Source organism: Sorghum bicolor, chromosome 7, assembly GCF_000003195.3.
Source record: "Sorghum bicolor cultivar BTx623 chromosome 7, Sorghum_bicolor_NCBIv3, whole genome shotgun sequence".
In the NCBI taxonomy this organism is placed as follows: Eukaryota; Viridiplantae; Streptophyta; class Magnoliopsida; order Poales; family Poaceae; genus Sorghum; species Sorghum bicolor.
In genome coordinates, this window is record NC_012876.2 from 17,899,508 (window position 1) to 17,913,648 (window position 14,141).

Sequence of the window (14,141 nt, forward strand, 5' to 3'; positions counted from 1 at the left end):
CAGTGCTCCATCTCCCGGTCAGCCCGCGCCTTAACGCCGCGGATGAGGTCCTCGACGGTCTCGAGAGAACCCCCATGGCGCAGGAACAGGTCGACGAGGCATGGGAACCGTCCGTCGTCGTCCACCGTCTTCCAGGTTCCGTCCTTGGTCCCCGACGTCCCAATTTCATCCTCCTCGGAAGGAAAGCGGTCCTCCCACGCCCGACGCTCCCGGAGGAACCCTGGGGCGATCCCATCCATGCCGTAGATTGTCCTCTTGATCTCGGACTCGGGGTCGGGGGGGTGCGCTTCAGGCAGGCGAGCGCCACCACTCCATCCGCTCGTCCCGGCTCTGCCTGGATCGCGGCAGGTGCCCCCGGGAGGAGCCACGCCGGGGTTGGGGGGTCGTACACTGGCAGATCCTCCTCCTGCTCGCCGAGCTCTTGCGGCTCCGGTGGCACAGGCTGGGCCGGACCTTGGGGCGGAGGCTCGAGCAGTCCCTCCTCTTGGCCCCCCTGCTGTTGCTGCTGTTGCTGCTGCGGTTGTTGCTGCTGCTGCTGCTGCGGTTGCTGCTGCGGTTGTTGCTGTTGCTGCTGCTGCGGTGGTACTGCTGCTGCTGTTGCTGTTGCTGCTGCTGCTGTTGTTGCTGCTGCTGTTGCTGTGCCTCGTGCTCCTGTGGCTGCCGCGCCGCCTCGCGCTCCTGCTGTTCATCCTCCTCCCTCTTCTTTTTCTGCTCCTCGAGGGTGCGGAGGCCGGCGGGCCAGGGAGTTGATCCCGCGACATGAGGGGTCGACGTTTCCTCCTCCATGGGGCGGGCACCCCCAGACGCTTTGTCACCATCAGACGTGTCGCTGATGGTGATGGGTTCCCCCTCGACCCCCAATAAAGGGGGCTCGGGGGCTCCCTCTGACGTTTGCGTCTGGGGCGCCTCACCACCAGTCGACGGCGACGGGGTAGGCACAGGACGAGCCGGGGCCCTCTCGACGTCGGCTGGAGGTTGAGAGTCGGAGGAGCCTACAAAGCGAAAGGTAAGGGCCAGACGATACAGAAACCAACACGAGGGCCTCACAAGACCCAGAAGTAAATTACGGACCTGTTTCCTTGGTGGCGGCTCCCGTTTTGAGCCTCTTTGCCATAGATGGCTGGGCCTCCTCGAGGGTCCACTTCAGCCTGAGAAAAGATCGCTATATGAGAAAAGATCGGCAGAGGAACAGGAAGACAGAAGCCACAACATCGAAAGGGCTTACCCCACAGGGAGAACAGCTCACCTCCCGCCGCCCCGACTAGCGGGCCTCGAGCCACCCCGCGTCAGGGCTCCAGGTCCCTCGAGGGCAGGCGCCGCCCCAGGCGCGTCGGTTCCCGCCTGACGGGCACCGGGACTAGCGCTCCTGCGGCCGGCCCCTCCTTTCTCGGAGGCCGCAGCGCGACCACGAGTCAGCGGCCCCTTCGCCTGGGGCCTAGCCTGACCGCTCTCTCTGGGCGCTGGGGGAGGGCGCGGTGCGTCTTGGCCCGTCTTGGGTGCAGAAGGTGTGTCGGCCCGAGGGCGATGAGATCCGCTCGGACCCTCCCTCGACATCTGCGTCCGGGGGGCGTCGATGTCGCCTCGAGACGGGCCCTCGAGGATCCGGTCGAGACGTGACGCCATCCCCTCGGAATCATCACTGTCGTCGTCGTCGTCATCATCATCGTTGGGGGATTCTTCCTCAGGCTCCCCCCTCTGCCTGGATTTGGCCCGACGCGCCTCTAACGCTTGACGGTCGAGGTTCTTCTTCTTCTCCCCCTTCTTGGCAGAGTCCTTGGCGGACTTTAGCTTTTCGGCAGATTGGCGCCGTTTATCACGGTCGGCCTCGTCCTCCTTTACCGGAGGCCTCGAGGACCGGACGTCGATCCGTCCCTGTCAAAATAAAGGCAGACTTAGAAAAGAAAGGGAGAGGGGAAGAAAAGGAACCCGGAATCGAGGTTGCATGCAAGAAGAAAACATACCAGATCTATCGAGCCGGTGTCTGGCCTCATGGGGAAGCCGTTAACATGCTCCGGCTGAAAATCGCCGGCAATTGCAGCCCTGACTCGGGCCGCGACTTCGTCATCCGCCGGAGCTTCGTTTGACATCCGGCACGCCTCGAGGTCCCGAGATGAAACGCCGGGGCCCATCTCGTCCATCCTCAACGGCCGAGACATCAAAGGGAGAACTCTCCGATGATGAACGGCCGAGAGAACGAGGGCGGCGGTCAAGCCCTCCGAACGCAGCTTCTTCATGACGTCGAGAAGGGGGTCGAGTCGAGATTGGTGAACTTGGACGACGCCGTACGTCCAATTCTCCGGTCGCTCCGTGATCAAGCGCCCGGTATAGGCGGGCAGCAGGTCGTCGTCGTTCCTCAGGTAGAACCATTGGGAGCCCCAACCGGCGTGGTTGGTCGACAGTCCCACCGGGATGTACTCGCGCGGCCTCTCCGACTTCCCCGTCTTCAGCACGAGATTGAGGCAACCCGCCCGCACCGGTTTCCTCACGCCGGTGGTCCCAGTGGGGGCGTTGAAGAGCTCGCCCCTGTAGAGATGGAGCCACAGCTCCCAGTGCGGCATCATCCCCAAGTAGCCCTCACACACGGCGGCAAAGACCGCCGCGACGGTGATGGCGTTCGGGGAGAAGTGCTGGAGCTCCACCCAGTAGTGGAAGCAGAGGGCCCGCATGAAGCGACTCGGGGGAGCACCCAGGCCGTGGCGGTGGAACTTGGCGAACGACACCACGTAACCCGCAGGCGGCTGGGGCTCCCTGTGACTCGCCGGCGGCGCGATCCACTCCGGCGACGATAGTGAGGTGCGGCGGCGCAGCAATCCCTCTTTCTCAAGATCTAGCAGCCGGCGCTCCGTCATCGACGACGGGCGCCAGTCGTCGGCGGCGATGAGTCTTACAGGCATCTTGGCCGAAGAGGCGGTGGATCCGCTGCTGCACGAGGAGGCGTGTGCGCGTAAGACGGCGAGAGAGCTGAGACAGCAAGGAGGCAAAGGCAACAAGAGAATGGGAGTGAGAGGGCGGAAGGAAGAGGAACGGCGACGGCGCCACGACGCATTTATAGGCCGCAATCCACCAACGGATGGATCCGATAAATGAGGTAACTCCCCCCATAAATGCGCCGTCTAACGGTCCTTTCCCTCCTCACAGGCCGGACGCTCCGAATTCCCCGCCGATACGGTGTCGCAACGTCACTTACCTGAAAAGGCGCGCCCAACGGGCAGAAAGACGAACCGGCACGGCAGCTTCCTTGTTTCGTAAGCCAAGGTACGCGCCCACAACAGTCTCGAGAGGTCGATGGCTGGCCCGACGAAAGGGTTCGACAGCCGATCTCGAGCACCAAGAGTCAGGGGTCCCCAGCGAGTGGTCGAAAATCGAGGCATGCCTCGAAAACTCGCTGGCGACGTCCAAGGCAGGGTCGAGACAGTCGAGAGGAATCCCCCCGACGGGAGGCATCGAGCCGCTGGACTCTATCGAATGAGACCGGTATCCCCGACCACGTCGACCCAGCTTTATGAGAACGCCTCCGGGCTACAGCTGACCCCCTCGAAAGGGGCACAGGTTCTCACTTGGACTACCCACTAGGAACTCGATCTGGAGTGGAAGACGCTCGCTCTATTGAGAGTACGTCGAAACCTCCTCGCAAGGCAAAGCCGATCAGAACCTTCCACCACTGGTGTCGACAGTGTCTCTGCAAATTGGGCAAAATAACCCTCGAAGGAGTTAAATACTCCCTCGAGGGCTCGGGGGCTACCCCCGCGCGGTCGCTCGCGCGCCCCCACGGAACCTCGGCTGTAAAAACAAAAGTCTCCACTCGAGCGCCAGCGCTCAAATGGAGACTCGGGGGCTACTGTCGAGGGTATCAACAAGGGGTACCCTCACCAATACATGTAACGACACCATCCGTACATACATACGCGCAACCATCGACGGCCGCGGCCTCGAAGACAGAAGTAGCGTCGAGCGAATCGATCAGGGCTCGAGCGCCAGCTGCCGTCGAATACGGAAGCGGGCTCGAGCGAATCAAGAGGCGTCGAGCGCAAGGACACTGTCCGCCGCCTGACGCGCGCACGAGAGCCAGGGCATTTAATGCACCTGACGCTTCCCCACCTAACACACGGGTCACGGGAGACGTGATAAGGGAACAAGCATCTATCCCATCGTTCTTTTTGCAGCCTTCCCACCAGACGACCCTGGACGTGTCAGAACACGGGAAACGAGGATGGAACGTCTAGTCGGGACCCCCTCGAGACATTTGAAGTCAGCGCTCCAGATATCAGCACAATGTACGGCATCCGAACCTCGACCAGACAGGGATCCTTCCAGGGGACGAATTGGGCGTCGACTGACTACATCCCAACCGCTCCGCCGGGTTTGCCGTCGGGTCGTACGAGCGTACATCCGGTAAACCAATCCAAGACGGGGCGCAGAGCAGGATAACAGGGCACGCGTAATCATCGCCAGGCTACCGAGACGGGACGGCTCGAGGCCACGCCGGTACGGAAGCCTCGAGTAGGTCAGCGCTCCATGCTGCTATCGACTCCTATTCTGACGCCTATACATGTACCCTGGGTCTCTCCTTGGAACTATAAAAGGAGGGACTCAGGAATAGAATGGACAAGATCACGTTCATACGCAGTAGAGCTCCCCACTTCATACCACGCTTGTATTCACCCCTGTACGAGCGCTTAGGTGCAAGATAATACAAACTCTCTCCCCCCCGCTGGACGTAGGGCCTTCTCTTGCCCGAACTAGGATAAATCTCTGTGTCTTCTTGCATCACCATCCGGGAAAGGGAGCACGCATACAAATTTACTCGTTGGTGTGACCCCCTAGGGGAAAAACACCGACAACAAACAAGTCATTGCCTAGCTTCTTAGTGAAGAGGGTAGTGTCAACCTTTCCCATCTTGAACCCTTTAGAGAGAAGAAAATCTCTCAACCTCTCATACCATGCTCTAGGTGCTTGCTTCAAACCATACAATGCCTTCTTGAGCTTGTAAACATGGTTGGGTTTCTTGTCATCTTCAAAACCGGGAGGTTGTTCAACATAAACCAACTCATTTATATATCCATTGAGAAATGCACTCTTCACATCCATTTGATAGAGCTTGATGTTGTGGGCACAAGCATAGGCTAATAATATTCTAATTGCCTCCAATCTTGCAACCGGTGCATATGTTTCTCCAAAGTCAAGACCTTCAACTTGAGTGTAGCCTTGCGCTACTAATCTTGCTTTGTTTCTCACAACTACACCATCTTGATCTTGCTTGTTTCTAAAGACCCACTTGGTACCAATCACATTGTAGTTCTTTGGCCTCTCAACAAGCTCCCACACTTGATTTCTTGTGAAGTTGTTCAATTCTTCATGCATGGCATTTACCCAATCGGAATCCTTCAATGCATCTTCTATTCTCTTTGGTTCTTCAAATGAGACAAATGAATAGTGCTCACAAAAAGATGCTAGCTTTGATCTTGTTTGTACACCACTTTGAATACCACCAATGACTTGATCTAATGGATGATCCCTTGCTATGCTTGTAGATTGGAGTATTGGGAGTTGATTGCTTCCACTTGCTTGATTTTGATTTTGATGATCATCATGAGAGCCACTAGTATTCGCTTGATTTGTATCAATTTGCACTTCTTGATTGATCATGTGAGTGTCATTATCATCATCAACTTGCATTGGCCTTATGTCACCAACATCCATGTTCTTCATTGCATTTGCCAATTGATCTCCTCTCACATCATCAAGATTTTGGGCTTCACTTTGAGATCCCTCGGTTTCATCAAACTCAACATCATGAACTTCTTCTAATGTGCCACTTGCCAAGTTCCAAACTCTATATGCCTTGCTTGTGGTGGAATAACCAAGTAAGAACCCTTCATCACATTTCTTCTCAAACTTGCTCAATCTTGTGAATTTCTTGAGAATGTAGCATTTACAACCAAACACTCTAAAGTATGCAATGTTGGGCTTTCTTCCATTCAATAGCTCATATGGTGTCTTCCCAAGCTTCCCATGGCAATAGAGACGGTTGCTACAATAGCAAGCCGTGTTGATAGCTTCACTCCAAAATGAATGACTAACACTATATTCACTAAGCATTGATCTAGCCATGTCAATCAAGGTTCTATTCTTTCTTTCAACTACACCATTAGATTGAGGAGTGTATGTTGGAGAGAATTGATGTCCAATGCCAAGATCATCACACAATTCCTCAATTCTTGTGTTCTTGAATTCACTACCATTGTCACTTCTAATCTTCTTGATAGTGGTTTCAAACTCATTTTGCACCCTCTTGACAAAAGACTTGAATAGATCACAAACATCACTCTTGTCATAGAGAAAGAACACCCAAGTGTATCTAGTGTAGTCATCAACTATCACAAAACCATACTTGTTGCCACCAATGCTAGTGTATGTTGTTGGCCCAAATAAATCCATGTGCAATAGCTCAAATGCCTTTGATGTGCTCATTTCACTTTTCTTAGGATGTGCATTTCCAACTTGCTTTCCAGCTTGACAAGCACTACATGGTTTATCTTTCTCAAAGGTGACATCCTTCAAGCCTCTAACTAAGTCATGCCTCAATAGTTTGTTCAATTGTTTCATTCCAACATGACCAAGCCTTCTATGCCACAACCAACCCAAACTTGATTTGCTAATTAGGCAAGATGTCAATTGAGTGTCACTATCATTGAAATCAACCAAGTATAAGCTACCATGCCTAAATCCTTTGAATATCAAGTTTGATCCATCAATACTAACCACCTCAACATCATCACTACCAAATATGCACTTGAAGCCAAGGTCACAAAGTTGTGCAATTGACAAGAGGTTGAAATCAAGGCTCTCAACTAGCAACACATTAGATATGCTCATGTCATTTGAGATAGCAATTTTACCAAGCCCTTTGACCTTGCCTTTCTTGTTGTTGCCGAAAGTGATAGAATCAAAGCCACCATTTTGACTAGTATCAATTGATTTGAACATACAAGACTCCCCGGTCATATGTTGAGTGCACCCACTATCAAGCACCCAATGCCTTCCTCCAGCTTTGTAATTGACCTACAATACAAGATCAATCCTTTTAGGTACCCAAACTTGATTGGGTCCTCCAAGGTTAGCAACTAAGCTCTTTGGTACCCAAATGGCTTTCTTCTTTGAGCCCATCCATGGTGCACCAATGAACTTAGCATGAACACCTTTTGTATCCTTGGTAAGCACATAGAAGGAATTAAGCTTAATTGAGGATACATAAGCTTTGGGTTTCTTGTTCATGCATTGTTGCTCTAGGTGACCAACTTGCTTGCAAGCTTTGCAATACCGGCCATTGTTCTTCACAAAGCTAGTCTTGTGAGGAGCCGGCCTTGCCTTTCTTGGGGTTATAGCCTAATCCCTCTTTGTAGAGAGAAGCCCTTTGGCTACCCAAGCACATAAGCAAGCGGTCCTCACCACCATAAGCCTTGGCTAAGGTGTGATTGAGCTCTTTCACCTCCTTCTTGAGAATTTCATTCTCAACTTTTAGTGTGGTGTCACAAGTGAAACCATCACTACTAGATGAGGATGATGTAGATGTGCTACATGAAGGGTTAGTAGAAGCAATAACAATAGGCTTACTTAAGATATCACATGTTATGCCTATGTTGCAAGTTTGAGCTTTTTCAATTTTAGTTGGCTCATTTTCACATTTGTTAACTAGTGAGGAATGAGCTTCTTCAAGCTTAATGTGAGCCTTTTGAAGCTTCTTATGGTCTTCCTTTAGACTCTGATAAGATGCTCTAAGCTCATCAAGTTCTTGCTCAAGGGTTTTCTTATCCTTAAGCAAGGCCTTGCACTCCTTCCTAGTTTCTTTATAGTGATGAGTGCAATCTTCTAGCACAGTGATTAGTTCATCTTTAGTTGGTTCATCATCATCACTATCACTATCACTATCATGGTCACTCTCATCATCGGATGATACCTTAGTGGCCTTAGCCATGAAGCATGATGGAGTGTCAAAGATGGAGCTCTTTCCTTGAATTGCAATGCTAGCATGCGCCTTTTTCTTGGTGCTTTCATCATCACTTGAGGAGTCATCACTATCCCAAGTTGCAACATGGGCATCACCCTTCTTCTTGTTTGAGCCTTCCTTCTTTTCTTGCTTCTTCTTTTGCTTCTTTCTTTCCTTCTGGATAGCATCTTCATCATCACTATCATAAGGACACTTGGCGATGAGATGATCCTTGCTATGGCATCTAAAGCACCTCATGGAATGGTCATTCTTCTTGGAGGAGCTCTTCTTCCTTCTTGCCCGATAGCCCTTCTTTTTCATAAACTTGCCAAATCTCTTGACAAGAAGAGCCATCTCCTCATCTTCATCACTATCACAAGAGCTTGCTTCTTCTTCACTTGATGATTCTTGCTTAGCTTTGCCCTTGGATGTGGAGGCCTTGAATGCCACACTCTTCTTCTTCTCATCATCCTTCTTCTCACCATCCTTCTTCTTTCATCATCCTCTCTATAAGCATCATCGGTCATCACTTCTTGGAACACTTGTTGGGGAGTTGATTCACTAAGTGTTGTCTTGACTAGCACGGTGATCAATGTGTCAAATCTCTTGGGCAAGCTTCTCAAGAACTTCATAGAGAATTGACTATCTTTTACTTCTTCCCCAAGTGCCTTGAGTTCGTTCACAATGACTTGCAACCGGTGAAACATCTCCGGCACACTTTCATCTTCTTGCATCTTGAAGCTTGAGAACTTTTCTTGGAGGATGTATGCCTTGGCGGTCTTGGTTCCCTTGGTGCCCTCAAATGTTTCTTCTAATTTTGCCCATGCATCATGAGCAATCACAATGTTCTTGATTTGCTCAAAGGTCTTGTCATCAAGAGCTTCATGAAGAGCACTAATTGCAATGTCATTGCATTGAAGCTTCTTCTCTTCGACCGGTGTTGGTGCATTCTCATTTGCAACCTCAAACTTTGTTTTGGTCACCTTCCAAACTTCTCTATTGATTGACTTGAGATGGGCGGTCATCTTGACCTTCCAATAAGCATAATTGGTGCCATCAAAGTAAGGTGCCTTCTTGGTGTTGTTGATATGCAAACTAAGAGCCATTTCTTCACCGTAGGTTGTTAAGCCTCAAAAAAATGGTGCCTCGGCTCTGATACCACTTGAAAGGTCCAAATGGCTAGAGGGGGGGTGAATAGCCTATTTAAAAATTCTACAAACTTCAACTAGACAAGTTGGTTAGTAAAACAAAAGGCGAAGCTATTCTAGCACTAGCACAACTAAGCTATGCAAGCCACCTACACAAGTCTAGCAAGAAAGCTAAACACAAGTTACAACAAGAAAGCACAACTAAAAACTAGCTACACTCCTAAACAAGAAGACTAAACTAAACAAGCTAAACAACTAGCAAGATAAACAAGTAAGTAAAGGAGTGGAGAGTGATTGTTATACCAACGTTGTAGAGTAGAGATATATCCAACCAATCACTCACAATCACAAGAGAGTCCTCGGCAAGAGATGACACAAGATTTTTACCGAGGTTCACTTGCTTCCCGGCAAGCTAGTCCTCGTTGTGGCGATACACCCACTTGATGGATCACGAGCTAATTGGCAATCCAAAGCCAAACCCTCAGCGGGTGCCGCACATCCACTCACAAGATGGGGATCCTCCAAGCCACGAGCAATCCACTAGAGTAGCCAATTGCGATCTCCCGCGGGGAAGGCTCAAGAACCCCTCACAAATCACTTGGTGAGGCTCGAAACAATCTCCAATCACGAGCTCAACACCTCCCTTGCACCGAGCCGTCTAGGGCGTCGGGAAACACCCAAGAGTAACAAGAAATCCACACTTGCAATCACAACCTAGTGCCACAAATATGAATCACAAAAGCATGAACACTAGGGTTTCCTCAACTCCTCTCACCAAAGGGAACCAACCATGAGAATGGAGAGGAGAGGGAGGAGATCCTCTTGGAGCTCTCAAATCGATCTCTAGAGCTTGCTCTCTCACTTGAATGGAGCACAAATCCTTGGGAGTGAGAGAGGAGGAGGGGAGAGCTTTTCTTTTCTTGGAGTTCTTCAAGAGAGCAAGAATGGGGAATGGATTGAGGAGGAAGAAAGGAAGGGGTGAGACCCGACCTTATCCTCTGCCAGCCACTCATCCGACCGTTGCAGCAGCCCAAACTCGCGAGAAATTCCAGTGCGGGTAGGAAATAATTCCAGGCGCACACGCTTTTGACCGTTGGTGTGGGTGAACTAAAGTATCGGAAAAATTTCCAGTGCGGGTAGGAAATAATTCCGATCGACCCCTCTCTGTTGCAAGCACAAACACTAGAATATCCAGGTAGGGCAGTGAATAATTCCGATCGACCCCTTGCTGTTTGGGCAAGACTACTAGCTCGGTTTTCCAACTCAAAAACCCTTTTTAAGGTGCTAACTTTCCCACAAAGTACCAAAAACAATTGAGCACTTAAGTTAGCATTTTCACAAATAATTTTTAGGGCTTTCTCAAGTATTCTCACCACGTCACTAAGCGCTAGTTATATGCAAATGAGACTCACACTTAGTGGCACTAGATAACCTTTGCAATTAAAGATTTCCCCTCTTTATAGTACGGCTATCTATCCTAAATCCGGTCAATCACTTCTCTACTCATCTTAGACCGGCACAAGCAAAATCCTATGTTTATACCTTTGCCTTGATCACTTTACTCCTTGTCCATCACCATGATCTCCACTTCATGCCTTCTCTATTTATGACCATGTGTCCACCACTCATGTCACGTTGCTTCTTCTTCAAATGTGTTTCTATGCCTAACTCAAATCACTTCAACACAAAGCATTAGCAGCTTGGTGTCATTAATTACCAAAACCAAACTTGGGCTTTCAGAGGCGTGGTGGCTCCGCGAGGAGCAGCGCTGGCTGCGGGAGGAGCAGCGGTGGCTCCGCGAGGAGTCGTGCTGGCGCGCCGAGCGCGAGGCGCTCCTCGCCAAGGTCGCCGCGCTGTGGCTCCGCCTCCGCGCGTTCGAGGATGTAGGCATCACAGGAGCCGGTGGGCGCGAGCCACGCCGTGGAAGTGGTGATGTCGCGCCGCCGTGGGTCGAGGTTAGGGATTGGGGCGGCGGGTGTTGGGGGTGGCGGCCAAGTGAGGGGAAGAGTGGGATTAGGATTTTGGAGAATATATATAGGGCTTGGGAAGGTGGGCCGATGGATGGGCCAGTGGGCTGGTGGGTTGGTGGAACCAGAAAACATAGGTTTGGGTTGGCGCTTCCACTAATTATTGGAAGCCCTATGCTATATATATATATATATATATATATATATATATATATATATATATATATATATATATGAAAACTCCTTTCTAGAGGGATGTGTAGCTACTCACATGGGTAATATACGCTCGCAAGTGGGCGTCGAGGCAGTCGCGCATGTGACAAATCTAACAATCTAACTGGCCAATGACGGCGTTCGTCCTCATCCACGGAAGTTTCACCCGTTCGTTATATGGCTTAGCGGGTGTAGTAGCACATGTCCCTACCCATTAATCAGCGGCGTCCTTTATCTCGACATTGAGGCCCACCGTCATCGCCGCCGCCACATCTTCCTTCCTCCTCTCGACCTTCAGGCTCCCTGCTTCAATGGTCACGACGGCGGCGACCCTCCTCGGCTGTCGGATCCAGCCACGAAGCCCCTTCTCTTACTCTCGTTCATGGAGGTGACGGCGGGGCCCTTCCTTTGGCTGGTGACGGCTCTTCTCCTTTGCCAGCTCTTTTCCATGCCTCAAGCCCGTACTCATGTCGTGGAATCCAGATATGTTTATTCCAATATAATTTGGTTGTAGCTTGCAGATCCAGAGACGATTGATTAACTTGATCTTGTTGCAGCTAGATCTCTTTTATCTTAACGTATTTTTGGATAATCTATAGCATCATTATCTAGCTGTCGTGATCTACTTGGTGCCACAATCTCCTCATCTAGAGACGGAACCTCCACTCTTGTTTGCTACCTTGGGCTATCAACTCTGGCGCCGCTGACATGAACTAGGTGAAAATCATATCTGCATCAAATTATTGACATAGTATATTAGTTACCCATATATGCTCTGATTATTTCCTTCGTAATTAGAAATAAACTCTCGTTTTCCAAATCAGAGAATAATTCATTGTCTGTGACACTACCAGGAAAATATCAGCAGGAATGCAATCATAATACTATTTTCTCATTTTTTAGATAATGATAGTATCAGCCAATACTCTTTTCTTAGGATTAGAAGTCTTTGTACCACTAATATATATGATCTTATTTTAATTTTTATGGTATGTACACATACTTCTTGATTGCAAGTATGTGTACCTACTACCACGTATGATGTATGTAAATTTTCCATATAAAAAATAAAAAAAATCTGATGTACTACTCTCTTCTAAGACTACTCTCTATACATATTGGAGAGCAGTGTGCCACTAGAAAGATCTTGACTTCTCTGTGGTATGTACACATACTCCTTGTCTAGAAGCATGCATACATACTCGCACATATGTACTATTTTCCATGCCTAAATAAAAATTCTTCTATGCAAACATAATCTCTCTTGTAAAATCTCACAAAACTATATGTATCATACTACTTTATTTTTTCAGCTAGAAGTGTTACTAGATACTTTGTTAGACTAGAGTATACTAGATACATTTTATTTTCAGATAGAGTAGCATTGTTTTTCAGGCAAGAGTATTATTTACTCATTAGTTGTCGGATTATAGTATCTCTGGATACTAACAAAATAACTATAGATTTCACTTTGACTTTCAGATGGAAGGATCAATACAGTGATGCAGCCTCTGCCTTTGTCAAAGCTTAGTTGATCTGCATTTTTATAAGTAATCTAAATTGATCTTGTGCCACTTGAAATATCATCTTAACTTCTCTATGCTATGTACACATACTTTTTGTCTAGAAGTGCATAAATACTCGCACATATGTACTGTTTTCCATGCCTAAATAAAAATTCTTGAATACATACATACTCTCTATTCTAAAATCTCACAAGAAAGTAATATAAATTGATCTTGTAGTATTTTTTTATTCCGCATGTATGATGTACCCGATCTGATGGTGATGTTGATTTTGTTGTGCTTGGTTCCCTTCTTTGATCAGATTGGAGTATCACTATACTTTTTCAACAATGAATATCATTTTATCCCTTTTTCAGACTTGAGTAGGTATATCTTTTCATACTTGATGTGGCGACGGCTACAAGCATCAATCTATACATTCTAGTTCTATTAGTTTTGCTTGCTTGTTGCTAAAATTAATTCTCAAGATATCTCAATGACGACAAGTCAAGATGGCCTAATGCAGTATAAGATCGTGAACGCGGACCAACTCATTGAACAAAGTTCACAACTTGAGACCATAACATTGCCGCAATCATAGAATATTATTATCGGTATTAGCAAATAATTCTTAGTTTCTGTTGATGAGTATGTATTGATACCCCATTACATTATTGTATATACACACACTCATTTTGTAAAGCTTGTATATACATATAGTCCCTAATTAAGTGTATGTATTGATATCTTATGTTTTAGATTCCATTAACAAATGTATATATTTTGGTATGCACGCATAGTCTTGGTGTATGTATGGATACTTCATTGCAAAAAGTACGTATAAATACTTTCAAAAAAGTATGAAGTGATACTCTATTCTAAAAAGTATATATAAATACTCTATTCTAAAAAGTATGTATAGTACTCTATTATAAAAAGTATATACAAGTACTCAATAGTGCACCATAGTGCATATAGACAGCAAGTATATATATACGCATACACTCACCTATGCAATATACTCTCAGATTTTTTTTTATGTATCTCCTACAACTAAAAAGAATAAAACTAAAACTTATGTATCTTCTACAACTAAAAGAATAAAACTAAGACCTCCCGTGGTGCGACAAACGCATAGTTCCGTCGGTCCGCCCTCCCGTGCGATCGAAACGCGCCCCGCCCGTTCTCCCCTCCCATGCGACCGGTTTCCGTGGCCAGGGCTCGATTCCCACGCTGCCCCTTTTCTCTACCAATTCCAAAACCGATAACCCTAATGGGCCTCCCCTCCGGTCGCGCCGCCGCCACCTCTCCCTCCCCCCCC

General features: G+C 48.4%; 1 long non-coding RNA gene across 1 annotated transcript; it reads left to right on the top strand.

The window, feature by feature from the left end:
• LOC110437093 lies at positions 11,514–13,070 on the top strand. The gene is made up of 2 exons (XR_002455205.1): positions 11,514–12,032; positions 12,798–13,070. It is a non-coding gene; the product is annotated as an uncharacterized LOC110437093 (long non-coding RNA).